We start from the raw sequence: 12,967 nt of genomic DNA on the forward strand, positions 1-12,967 counted from the left end.
CATAGCAATAAATACTTAATATCATTACTTTTTTTCTATGTGCTCCATGGCACCTGTATAATGAATGAATGAATTGCTGAATAAGTGAATTAAATACATGCTCAAGATTTTGTACTGCTGTCTTTCAATTCTGTTTTGTTTGTTTGTTTTTGAGACACAGTCTTGCTCTGTCCCCCAGGCTGGAGTGCAGTAGCATGATCTTGGCTTACTGCAGCCTCTGCCTCCCACGCCTGAGTGATTCTCATGCCTCAGCCTCCTGAGTAGCTGGGACTACAGGCACACGTCATGACACCTGACTAATCTTTGTATTTTTATAGAGACAGGGTTTCACCATGTTGGCCAGGCTGGTCTCAAACTCTTGGCCTCAAGTAATCCACCCACCTTGGCCTCCCAAAGTGCTGGAATTACAGGCATGAGCCACCATGCCCAGGCTCAGTTCTGCTTTTTATTTTATGGGAAATGCGTAATTGTTGATATAAATTAGTTCCCCTAACTGCTCAATATTAAAGAGAAATGCCTAAACATGGAGAAGTCAGGTCTGAACATCATTTAGAATTATGCTTAACCACCCACTATAATTTCAGAGTTTTGATGCACTTCACAATAAAGCTGTATGTATTTGGAATCCATCAAAAAACAAATCCTGAATCTACCACTTACTAGTTATATAATGTTGGGTGAGTTGCTCAGTCTTACTACATATTCTCAGTTTCCTGATCTGTCAAAAGGAGATTATGTTACTCAACTCAGATATTCCACTCAATAGTATATTCTATATAATAATTGCTCCAAAGTATTCAGTTTTTTAATACTCATCCTTCTAAAACTGAAAATATGGGATAACTTCTCCAAAATACTTTTTTCAGTAAGCTATGGATATTTCTATTGTAGGTAAATATTAGGGAAGGGTGAATTATGTCTTTTAAAAATTTTTCTTATCCCAATTCAAAAAAATATAATAAATGTCTAGAAGGAAAATAAAATAAAATTTGCCTTCAGACACATAGTACCTCAAGCTAAGGGTCAATACTCAGTCAAAACATAGTAATTGTTTATATGACTTATAAAAAATTTTGCAAAGTTACTTTAGAAAAATGAAGTTTTTTTTGTTGTTTATGATCTTACAAACTGTATTTCTAAAAATAATCTTAAAAGTTCTATTTACTCTAGAAATCATGATTTTCCACTTTGCATCACATGAGTTACTTGGATTATGTTAATCAATATCCTCAGCTATATATTCCAGATTAAATCAAATCTACATTTATTTAATATTTTATATAGAACAATCTTATTTACTGTTCTAAAAGTTGGTAAATTATAACTATTTCTAATATTATATTTAAACATTTAGTGTCATGTCTCATAATGTATGGTTCATAACCCACACGAATTCTTGTGGTTGCAAACTGATTTTTAAAAAATATGCACTCTAGTCCCATTAATTTACAACTGTTTTTCACGCTTTTTTCACTTGAGGGCTATATTAGTAACTTCTCAAGAGAGTAAATAGATATTATTATACTTTGGCATTCACAATTTAAATTAGGGAGTAGAGTTCACTTAGCATTGCAATTTAGTGTTCTCCTGCCATGTAAAACTTAACCATTTTACAAAGCTCATTGTATACATACACAAATACAAATTGTTGGAATTCTAATAAGTTTTAGAAAGAATATTTTGTTATAAGTACATTATAATTGCTGCCTTGTGTTAGTAATGGTATTTATTTTAAAATATTTTTATAGGCATTTATTTATTTTTAGCACACAGTAGATAGTATTACTTTTGAACATGTATAATTCCTGCATAAACATTTTATTTCTTTCAATATTTTTCTTATCACAGATTATTTTTCTACAGGTAGTTGGTACATATGAAACACACACACCCCTGCAGTTACAAAATGTGAAGAAATTATCTAGATCAGGTTTTCCACATTGGCATTTATGAACATCCTAAGCTCCAAGAATACATTCTGGAAGGTTTTATGACAGATTTTAAATTTCATATTCTGTATTTCAAACATAAGCAAAAAAGGAATTAATCCAATCATGTTCTTGATCATTTTGTGAGCATCTTTTCTCCTAAGAATTTTATTGTTTTCATTTACTTGTTGTTTCCCACTGCATTTGTTTTGAGCGAGAGTCAAATGAATTCAAAGAATGATATAAAACAAAAGTTATGCATCAGTTCTGACAGAAAAAAGAGATCAGAGAATGGAGATATTGTATGGGTTAAGAGTGTGCAAGCACGCTAAATCGAAAAATAAAAATGTCCTGCATGACTGCCGTAAATATCATATGCAAATTGTGAGTGCACGAACTGTGTCCACTCTTAGAACCAGCTTATGGCAGTTTTTAGTAACAAGTGCCAAGGTAAATGTGCATAATAACTACAATGACTTTCACAGTGATTCAAGGACAACACAACATTCTTAAAATTAAAAGATGAAATCAATAGCAACTGAAAATTAAAAGGTACTAATACATCTTCATATTATTAAACACAACCTCATCAGTTTAAATTCAGGAAAGCAGGTGCGTGTGCCATGTTGATGTTATTAATTTAAAATGTATTATTTAACTGGAACTTTCTGGCATTTTTGCTACGTAAAGTAAAATGAATAATAAAATTTATTCCTAATCTTTATACATATTTGTTGCATAGCTTTGTACATGTATATTTTATTACATAATCGTTATAAGCAAATAATATGCATACTTTTATTATTATTATTATTATTATTATTATTTTACCTAGGTTTTAAATGGATTATTTGGTAACTCTTGCATGAGAAATCCTGCTCTAGGCTTTAAAACTTTTCAAATACAAACCAAAGTAAGTAATGAAAGTAATATATTTACCGCAAGCATATACATACACACGCATACACTGAAAATTTTACAAGTTTTTCATTTTCAGTGTAATATAAAAATTATAAAATTCAATCTGAGGTATTTTATTCTATTCTATTTCAATTTTAAGTCTGTTCATAGCCCATTAAATTAATTGAACAGCCTAATGATAGTGAAGCCACACAATTTGTAAACCTCTGCTTTGAAGACCTTGCCAAACAGTTCAACAGTCTTCACAGGCTATCTTGATATGGATCAAAGGTCCAAAAATGGGTTAAATATGAGAACACTGAAGTTTCAACAGCAGAAAAGGAAATTGTTAAAAGCTCTCATTGATGTACAGGATTAATATAAAATTCATGGAAAATGATTAATGAAGCATGGAATTTAGGTGTATTTTAATATAATTTTGTGTGTGTGTGCGTGTGTGTGTGTGTGTATTCTTGAGCTTTACCAAGGTAGAATAGCACATAAGTCTAAGGTCAAAATCCCAATTTAAAAGTAGTTTTGTCAGAGTGTGCTGATATGCTTGACGTAGCTGTAGCAACAGAGATAAGTGGAGGTTTGGGATTCTAGTAGAGTGCAACAGAAAAAAGACAATAGATTGTAGACAAATAAACAAATAGAGGAATTTAGTCCAAAGCTATGGTAAAACTGATGGAGAAGTAAGTCCCATTGTGGTTAGAAATAAAGGTTATACAACATGCACAAGGGCATAATGACTCTCAGAAAGGGTTTAAAAATAAACACGTTAAACCTAAGCCCATTTGTCTTATTTAGTCACTCCAAATCCAGGGGCTTGAAAGTAGGCAGGGTGTTTACATTTATTAGTATTGTATTTATTCTCTTTATACAAAGTGAATAGCTCATTGCTGGGATCATGTCCCCTGTGTCCTGAGTGTTGTGAACCAAAGAAATCTCTCAAGTGCTTCCATGCCACAAATAACATGCTTAAGCTCCATGTAAGGAAAATATTTCCAAACATGCTAATGGAAAGCTTAAAGAAGGAACCTGTCCTTTCAATATATATAATTTGTGTTAAAGGTGCTTAAAGTTACACAGTTGTAGAATGAATAGTTTAAATTACTGAAATACAATTACAATCTGTATTAGTGTTCCCTTTATCGGACTGTAAAACACATTTAAAATAAACTTTAAGAGGAAAAATTACATATGACCTAAAGACAAATAGTAAAATAGACATTCATTATGCCAAATACTCTATTTTTCTTTAAAATTGGAAATATTAAATGACATGGTCTGAAAAAGTATAATTCCCTTTGAGTTTATGCAAAAGAAAATAAATAGAATAAGTAAAAGTCAATCTACTGGAAAATAAAAGTATTCTTAGTGTTTAAATTATCTGGATTAAATAGCCTCACTGATTTACTTAATGAGATAATTTATATGTTTACAATTTTATGATTCTCAGTATATATTTAGTATCTCAAAAGAGATTATTTTATAAAATATCAGATAATAATTAGGAACAATCACTTCTTTTCTGGCATCTCACTAATAGAGCACTTTGTATTTCTGGCTCTTTGTGTTATACCTTCTATTAACTTACACTGGAAACCAAATTTTTGCCAAAGTGGAGAGAGCTTTATTGGCCATGCTCATCCTTGTCAACTTTTTAAAAATTTGTATTTATTATTCTTTTAATTTTTAAAACACTACTCTAGTTGAATAGTAAAACAAAACAGTAGCCAGTAGTGAGCATATTAGGATTACAGTCCTTTGCTCATTCACTACTGCACATAAAATGCCAACAGCGAGTGTTATCACTGGTCTGCTTAAGAGGTTTGACACTGAACAGCTCTGAAATGATGTTTATCACCTTCATGCTTTTCCATTGTAACAGTCCTGCATTCACTTCTCCATTGTAGTGGCATCAACGTCGTCTTTCCTGATTTGAATCAAAGTCCACCAATTCTACTTGATTCATCTCATCAGTCTCTTCTACTTCTTTCCTCTTGGGTAGGAGTTTTTCCAGGAAGAAGTTTATCAAAAAAGGGAAAGCCATTATCAAGAAAGTTTACCTTAAAATTCAATGATTAAGCACCTTTTCATGTGGTCTACAATAAATTGGCCTGCCTTCATTTAACACATACTCGATGGCTCCATGCTTGACAACATGATCTGGATGAGAGATGATGACTATGGTTCAGTTGTCAAGAGTGGATATGGGCTTTCAGAAGCCGTGCAATACTACAACCAGCTGTATGTCCATATATATGAAAAGGTCTTCTCTTTGTCAAAAACAGCATGGTCCTTCTGATCTAACGCAATGATAATATCTCCTGGCTCCAGTCCTGGTTTTTGGTCTCCTTCATCATGGGATGTTATTTTCTGGCCATCTTTCATGCCTCTATCAATGTGAATCACTAGAACTGTCTTCTCCCAAAACTATCTTCTTTCCATTGCAGCTTTTACATCTATCTTGAGGACTGATCTGTTCTGCATGGCCCTGGGTTTCCATGCACACAGCTTGAATTTGCTGAGCCATTCCGGGTTCTATCTGATGAATTCTTATTTGCATTCCAATACCTCAGCAATTAGGACAGCACTGTGCTGTTCTATTTTTTTTTTTTTTCCACCTCTGACTTCACATCTGTCACAAATCACATTATGTTGCAGAGCCCATTTTCTTGTTGCAGCATCATATAAATCTTCTAAGGTTACTGAGAGCTGGTGTACAACATTTTTACCTTTCCTTTTAGTCTGCATCCTTCCTCCTCTTCAGAAACCAAAACTTTGCTCACATGGACATTAAGAATCCTTTCACCTATAAGAGAGATCAAAGATTCAGGAACTGAGGTTGATTAGAATGAATAAATGAATGAATATAAATGTTACCATACGATCTACTTGAAAAAATTCAAATCCTACTTTTCCTGTTACCCTTCACCAAAAATATTAAGAGTAAAATTTATAGCAAAGTATGAACAGAGTTAACTTTTATTCCTTGAATAGGTAAAGGTTGAATAGAGAGGACAAACATTTGTTTATAAACACATTCTCTTTTGGAGAGAGCCTGTTTGCTAGCCCCTGTGGATTTCTTTGCCGAGGCTATGATAATGCTTACAGCAAAGAAGAAAAGAAGAGTTGGGCATCAGCCACAATGGTGGCTAAACTTTGAAATCAATGCAAATTTTTCACCATTTTTAAAGTACGAGTAGGCAAAATCATGTAGTTTCTTTAATAGCCTTGCACATTAAAATGAAAAGAACAAAGAAAAGGGAGGGAAAGGGCAGTAATGGGAGAGGAGAAAGGAGGAGAAAAGGGAAGCAAGCATATTGTAAATCAGATTGTTTAAAGTAATTTTTTAAAAATTTGTTAAAGAGTGACCATATTTTTCTACTAAGATTTAATTTTTGAAAAAGGAATTAGGAAAAGTATGTTTGTTAGATACATGCGCAGATCTCAAAGACTGCTGTTGAGTTGTTGCTGCTCATAAGCTTCTATAGGTGAAGTCTTTGTAGAGAAGCTTAAATTTCACTGGCTATCTGCTGGGATCTCTTATATTTACCAGCTTGTTGTTAGAAGGGTTTTTGGGGAATACAAAAGCTTTATTATCTCCCCAGGCTGCTCTAGTCATCCTGACACAGAACTGAGACTAGAACCAGTACAATACATCTCTTGCTTGGCATACCTGTATAGTGTCAACAGGAAAAATAAATTACAGAATCATTTGTTATCAAAATTAATAAAGTCTCACAGAGGGCAGAGTTTAATTTCATTCTTGTGCAGCAGGGCCATAGAAAATATGAAGCTTGAACCAATAAAGAACTTCAAGCTTTATACAATTAAGTTTACACATTAAAAAATTTAAAATGTTGTCTTCAGTATGCCTAATTCTACAATCCACAGTGTACCCAAAGACAAGTTTAAGATTTGGGGAGAACTAAGTATTAGATAAATGCATATCATACTGGTCATGTTCAACATTTATATCTTTTAAAAATGGCAATGCCATATAATTCTAATGAATGCATAGTGAAATATTACCACACTTTATGATTTTCATGGTAAATAATGTCCATGTTAAACCTGAAATTTTAAACATCAGTAATGAGTAATAAATGTAAATAACTTTGCATATACACATTGGAGATTTGGTCACTAACATTTATTTTCTTTAATAGCTAAGCACCATGCTTGTCTATGAAAAATGACATTACTGTAGATAATCTAATGCATATAATTACTAGTCTTTAATATTTATCACAATATGAAACATTCAGTGAAACATTCAGTAGTATTTCAAAAATGCGATACTATACAAGAAAGTGGTTCATATTTTAAGAAAACAAAACCATGCTTCCTATGACTAACAGTGATTAGCAGCTCATCAGTATTTTTGATTATTCCTCTAGTGCTTACATTTTATTTTTATTGCTTTTATTTTAATATTCATACAGTAATAACTAGCATGTTATTCATATAGTATCTACCTCCCTTATCTGGAATACTTGACAAAGTATACTATTATTTCCTTCAAAACTACTGACCATTTTAAATATCCTCCCGAATCTCTGCAAAATATTTAAATTGCTGTGCTTAACCCAAGCCACTGTTTATTTTTTATACTAGGTTAATGATTCGTGGGATGAATTAACTAGTGCAAATTTAAAATCTCTAGCTAAATGCTGCCAAACTCTGAGGCCTGAGTGGAAGAAATATTCTCTCACACCAAGAACAATCTGCAGGGTGCTAACATCAGTTCAACCAAAATAATTAGAAAGATAAATTTGCTAAATCACTGTGAAAACTAATGTATTACTAATAATGTATGGGAAAAGAGGCTGTTTCATTAAATTGAATTCCCAGATTATCAAAATGTTTGGTTAGGCTATATTGCATAAGGCATGAAAGACAATGGTATCTACTGAAAAGTGGAAATATTTGCTGTTTGAAGGCTAATTTTTTCCAACAGTGTTAATCCATTCTGTTGTCTTCAATTTGCTGAACTATTACATCTTTTTATTAGTATTCAAATATTCCCAAATTATTTCTTGAATTTCATTTTTTTAATCACTTAAGCAATGAATCAAGTAGTTCTTTCTTCATTGAGTTTTAGAATTCAGAATATTCATTATATTCAGTACTAGTTCATGGAATCATTTTTGTTTGTTTAATTTTGTTTCCTGCATAATGAACGTTGGTGAATAAACATGGGAAATAATTAAGTCTTTTATACAGATATCAGAAACAAAGTTTTACCTTGATTAGAGGGATAATCAACTAATACCTTGTTAAAGAAGTCACAAAATTCCTGACTCATTGTGATATTTTCATGTTGGCTGTGATATATTCTTTTGGAGAATTAGAAAACCAATGACAGTTACTATAAAAATTTCAGAAATTATAGAGAAGTCTAAAAAGTAAATTGAAACTAATATCACTCCTAATTGTAGCAAGATTTCATCACAATAGTTTTCTTCTAGATTATTTTTTTCTTTCTGTGTGTATGTGTGTATCTCTATAGGCATAATTGTGTTTTAAGGTTGTTCATATTATTGTACACAAAGATTATCCTCCTTTTTTCACTTATACTACATCCAAGTATTTTCCAAGATCATTAACTATTTTCCAAGGTCATTAAAAGTTCTTTGAAAGACATACTTTTAATATGAAGAAGTATCATATTTTCCAAGATCATTAAAACTGTTTTCCAAAATCATTTTCCAAGATCATTATTTTCCAAGTTCATTAAAAGCTATTATTTTCCAAGATCATTAAAAGCTCCTTGAAAGACATACTTTTAATATAAACAGGTATCATAATTAAGACTTCAACCTGATTTACTTGATCAGTTCCCTGTGACTGAATTTTTTGGGTGTTTTCAACTTAGTCATAATATATAATATGAATGACAACAGTTGTTCTCCACTTTTTTCTGGCTTTTTTATTATCCTTAAGATGACTTCTGAGAAGTAGAATTATAGGTTCAAATGATATGAAAAATAAGATATTTAAAAGTAGAAAAATAATTTAAATTTGACAAATACATATAGAATAAAAGTAACCATCTTAAACTCCTTTTAATCTTTTACCTCTTAGTCAAATACTACTAAGTTTTATGTACATTTTTATATACATTATCTATGGTAGATCAGTATATCCAAATATACAAATTTATTACATGCACATTTTTTGTTTATTTCTGTTTAATTTTTGACCAATAAAAATGAATTGTGTCATAATTTCACATTTAATTTTTCCCATTTAATAGTATAAGTATTTTTCCAAGTCAATAATTATAAATGAAACACACTCATGTTAATAGCTGCATACTATAAAACTACGCAGTTTGGACATACGATTTTTTAATTTAATTATTCTTACTGATTGGCATTTATGTTGTTTCAAATAATGCAGCCGTAAGCATGAGACATGTATCCTCATATACTGATGCTTTTTTTTCTCTATAATAGACTCAATTGTGGGATTTGTAGAATTTTAACAAACAATTTTAAGGTTGTTTATATTACTTATACACAAAGATTTTCACTTTATACTACATCATAACTGTTTGGAAAATAAGTATTTTCCAAGATGATTATACTATTACTTGTACACAGAATACAATAATACTGAATTTGCAAAAGATTTTAGCAATCATGTTGCATAAGAGACTGCCTGTTCCCCATATCAAATTGAATTAAGAGATGTTCTAGACATTATTGACCTTAAAACCTTATTAGAGAGAAAATTCTCTTAAGGAGAATTTCTTTCAAATTTTATTTTTCCTATTAATGAATTTAAATATGTTATTATATGTATATTTCTAATTTTCATTTCATATTCCATAAATTGCATTTCCACATTTCTTGCCTATATTTTATTGGTTTGACATTTTATTATAAATATCTAGGAGCTCTTTAATATTAAAAATTTTTAACATTTTCTCTGTCATTGATACACAATTCTTTTCTTTCAAATATTTGTTCTTTTATTGTGTTTATTATGTTTACTGCCACAATAATTTTTTTTTTTCCATTCATGGAGTCAAATCTTTAAATTTTTTGATTCATGGCTTTTTGTGTCTTGATATTTGTATAACCTCACTTACCAGGAGGTTATAAAAATATTTCACCTATATCTATATTTTTATGCATTATAATTTATTTAAGAAAACAAAATTTTCCACAGATAATTTGAGGAAAAAAGGGTCAAATTAACTTATTACAGAGTATTAACTAATTGTTCTGATAGCAAATACTAAAATATCCATTAATTCCCCTCTTAAGATTTTTCAAGAGAAGCAATTATATAACTGAGGGTAGTCCATTGGAGGAAAGTATCATATTTTATTTACCTTATTATACCCAGAGCCTGTCATAGGAGATGACATTTAATAAATGTTTGATGAATACATTGGAAAGAATCAACAAGGAGAAAATATGGTCTCATTAGCAATCTGGTAAAGGAGTTTGTTCCAATAATCAATTGCTGTGCAACAAACCATCCCAGAATTTCGTGGCTTCATATGGTGATTTTTTAATTGTCTGTCTCACAGCTCTGTGGATTGGTTTGCCTCCGCTATGTGTTTTTTATTTGGAGGTCTTTCATGCAACTGCAGTCAGATAACACCTGGAATCATCTTAACTAGTGTCCCCACTCACATGTCTGATGTCCTAGCTGGAATGGCTGCAGTAGCCCCCTGGCTGGTTCCCCCAAGCCAACATGCTATGCCTTGGATCTTGCTTCTTCCCCCTCCAGTCTCACTTCACTTCTTTCCTTTGCCTTGTGACTGAACTGGATGAGAAACATCACCACTTTATTTTATGTACATACAAAATTATCACCCTCCACCTACCTACCAGCCGGCCTCCTCCCTCCCCGAGACTTTTATGTATCATTGCATAATGTTTGAGCCAAAAGTTGAGCTGCATTTCTATAAAATGAACAACTTAAAATTAAGTATTAGTTAACTTAAGTCTTTCCACTTTTTATTACATTTTTTTTTTCCATACCATGTATGTTTTCTCCTCCCTCGCCTCTCTTTTCTTACACATTTCAAATCTTGGGTGGTTGCAGGGAGAGGGCGGAACCTTCTCATTTTTGCATGAACTCAAAAGAAGAAAGTTAAACATTTTTTAAAAGACAAATACCTTTGTTTTTGTATGTACTCCCTCTTGCCCATATTCCAAATTAAGCTCAAGCTTGAATATTCAAAATTCAACTGAAGCTTTTACATCACTTATTATAAAATATTAATTGAGTGTTTACACACCTCCTCCTTTGTCACTAATATCTATACCTGTACACTGGACCTTTGAACAATGAGAGGCTTAGGGGTGCTGATATCCTGTGCAGTCAAAAACCCATGTATAACTTTTGATTCCCTCAAAACGTAACTACTAATAGCCTGCTGTTGACTGGAAGACATACCAGTAGCGTAAAGCGTTGATTGACACACATTTTGTGTGTTATGTGTATCATATACTGTATTTTTATGACAAAGTAAGCTAAAGAAAAGAAAATGTTATTAAGAAAATCATAGAAAAGAGAAAATTTATATACTATCCACTAAGTGAAAGTGAATCATTATGAAAGTTTTCATCCTCATTATCTTCACATTGATTAGGCTGAGAAGGAAAAGGAAAAGAAGGGGCTGGTCTTGCTGTCTCCATGACGGAGGCAGAAGAGATGAGGGAGATGGAAGGAGAGAAAGGAGAGGCAGGCAATCTCCATGTCACTTTATGGAAATACATCATAACTTCTTTCTGACTTTTGCTTTTTCATTTATCTAAAAATGTTTCCATATGGTACCAATCCTTTTTCCATCATTTACTTTACTTCAGTGCTTGTATCATGGAAGGGCCCATGTCATAAAAAGCAAAGGAAGTCTTGAATAATCATAAACTTTCTGTCTGTTACCTGGCTCTGGTTCTGAAGCTCCCATCTCCATAAAGTGGTCTTCTGTTAATTCCTGTGGTGTGGTGTCTACTAGCTCTTGAACGTCTACAAAATCTATAGCTGGAAACCCTGTATTCATCACCTTTTTTTTCATATCCACAGTCTCTTTCATAGTTTTCCTGACTGGCTCTGTTGTAAATCCTGTGTAGACGTGCACAACATATGGACAATTTTCTCCAGCAGAAATCTGATGGCTTTCGTGGATTTCATGGATTTTTCTATAAGAACAATGACATCTTCAATGGAATTTCATGGTGTTCTGTCTTTTGGGGTTCACTTTCATAGCACTGAAAATACTTCCCATAGAGTAACATGTGTAATGAGCCTTGAAGGTTCTTATGACCTTCTGATCTACAGGCTGAATTAGAAACATTGTGTTTCAGGGCAAGTAGAACACTTAGAGGTCTTTGATATTGAACTCATGGGATTCTGGGTGGCCACGGGCATTGTGCAGTATTAAAAGAACTTTAAAAGTCAATCCCTTACTAACAAGGTACTTCCTGACTTCAGGGACAAAGCGTCAATGGAACCATTCCAGAGAAAGGATTTTCATTGTCCAGGCCTTCTTACTGTACAACCAAAAGACTGGCAGCTGGTATTTATCTTTTGCTTTGAAAGCTTCAGGATTAACAACCTTATAGATAAAGGCAGTCCTGATTATAAACTGACTGCATTTGCACAAAACATTACAGTTAGTCTATTACTTTCTGTCTTAAATCCTGGTGCTCACTTCTCTTCCTTACTAATATATGTCCCTTGTGGCATTTTTTGTCTGTTTTTGTTTTTGTTTTTGTTTTCAGAATAGAACACTTATCTCTGCATTAAAAAAACTGGTTCAGAAAGGTGTCCTTTCTTCTCAACAATATTCGTAAGGGTGTCTGGGAACTTATCTGCTGCCTCTTGGTTAACAGAGGCTATTTCTCCTGATATCTTGACATTTTTAGTCAATCTCTCTTTTTTTTTTTGAGTATCTATTTTTAAATTTTATTGCACAGATTACAATATATATTTATGTACAGAGATTTTGTTTTGTTTTGTCTTTATCTTCAGAAAGTAACTTAGTGTATATTTTGCATTCCACATGCCCTTCAGTGTGGTTATGTTATTGATTTGCAATACAGTTAGGTTAAATTTTTGTTCTGGAATTATATTTTTGTTTTCTTCAATGTCCTGGTAAGTTT

The 12,967-nt window shown here is 32.2% G+C and overlaps 1 protein-coding gene and 1 long non-coding RNA gene across 3 annotated transcripts in view; one reads left to right on the forward strand and one right to left on the reverse strand.

The window, feature by feature from the left end:
• Positions 1-12,967, forward strand: part of OLFM3 (olfactomedin 3) — a 212,606-nt gene that overhangs the window by 116,771 nt on the left and 82,868 nt on the right. The gene's annotated exons all lie outside the window — the stretch shown is intronic.
• Positions 3,967-12,967, reverse strand: part of LOC105546364 — a 22,281-nt gene continuing 13,280 nt past the window's right edge. The window contains exon 2 of the long non-coding RNA XR_001007082.1: positions 3,967-5,646. This is a non-coding gene — a long non-coding RNA (uncharacterized LOC105546364). The remainder of the gene's footprint in view (positions 5,647-12,967) is intronic.

The sequence above is a fragment of the Mandrillus leucophaeus genome, unplaced genomic scaffold (assembly GCF_000951045.1).
Source record: "Mandrillus leucophaeus isolate KB7577 unplaced genomic scaffold, Mleu.le_1.0 Scaffold1096, whole genome shotgun sequence".
NCBI lineage: Eukaryota > Metazoa > Chordata > Mammalia > Primates > Cercopithecidae > Mandrillus > Mandrillus leucophaeus.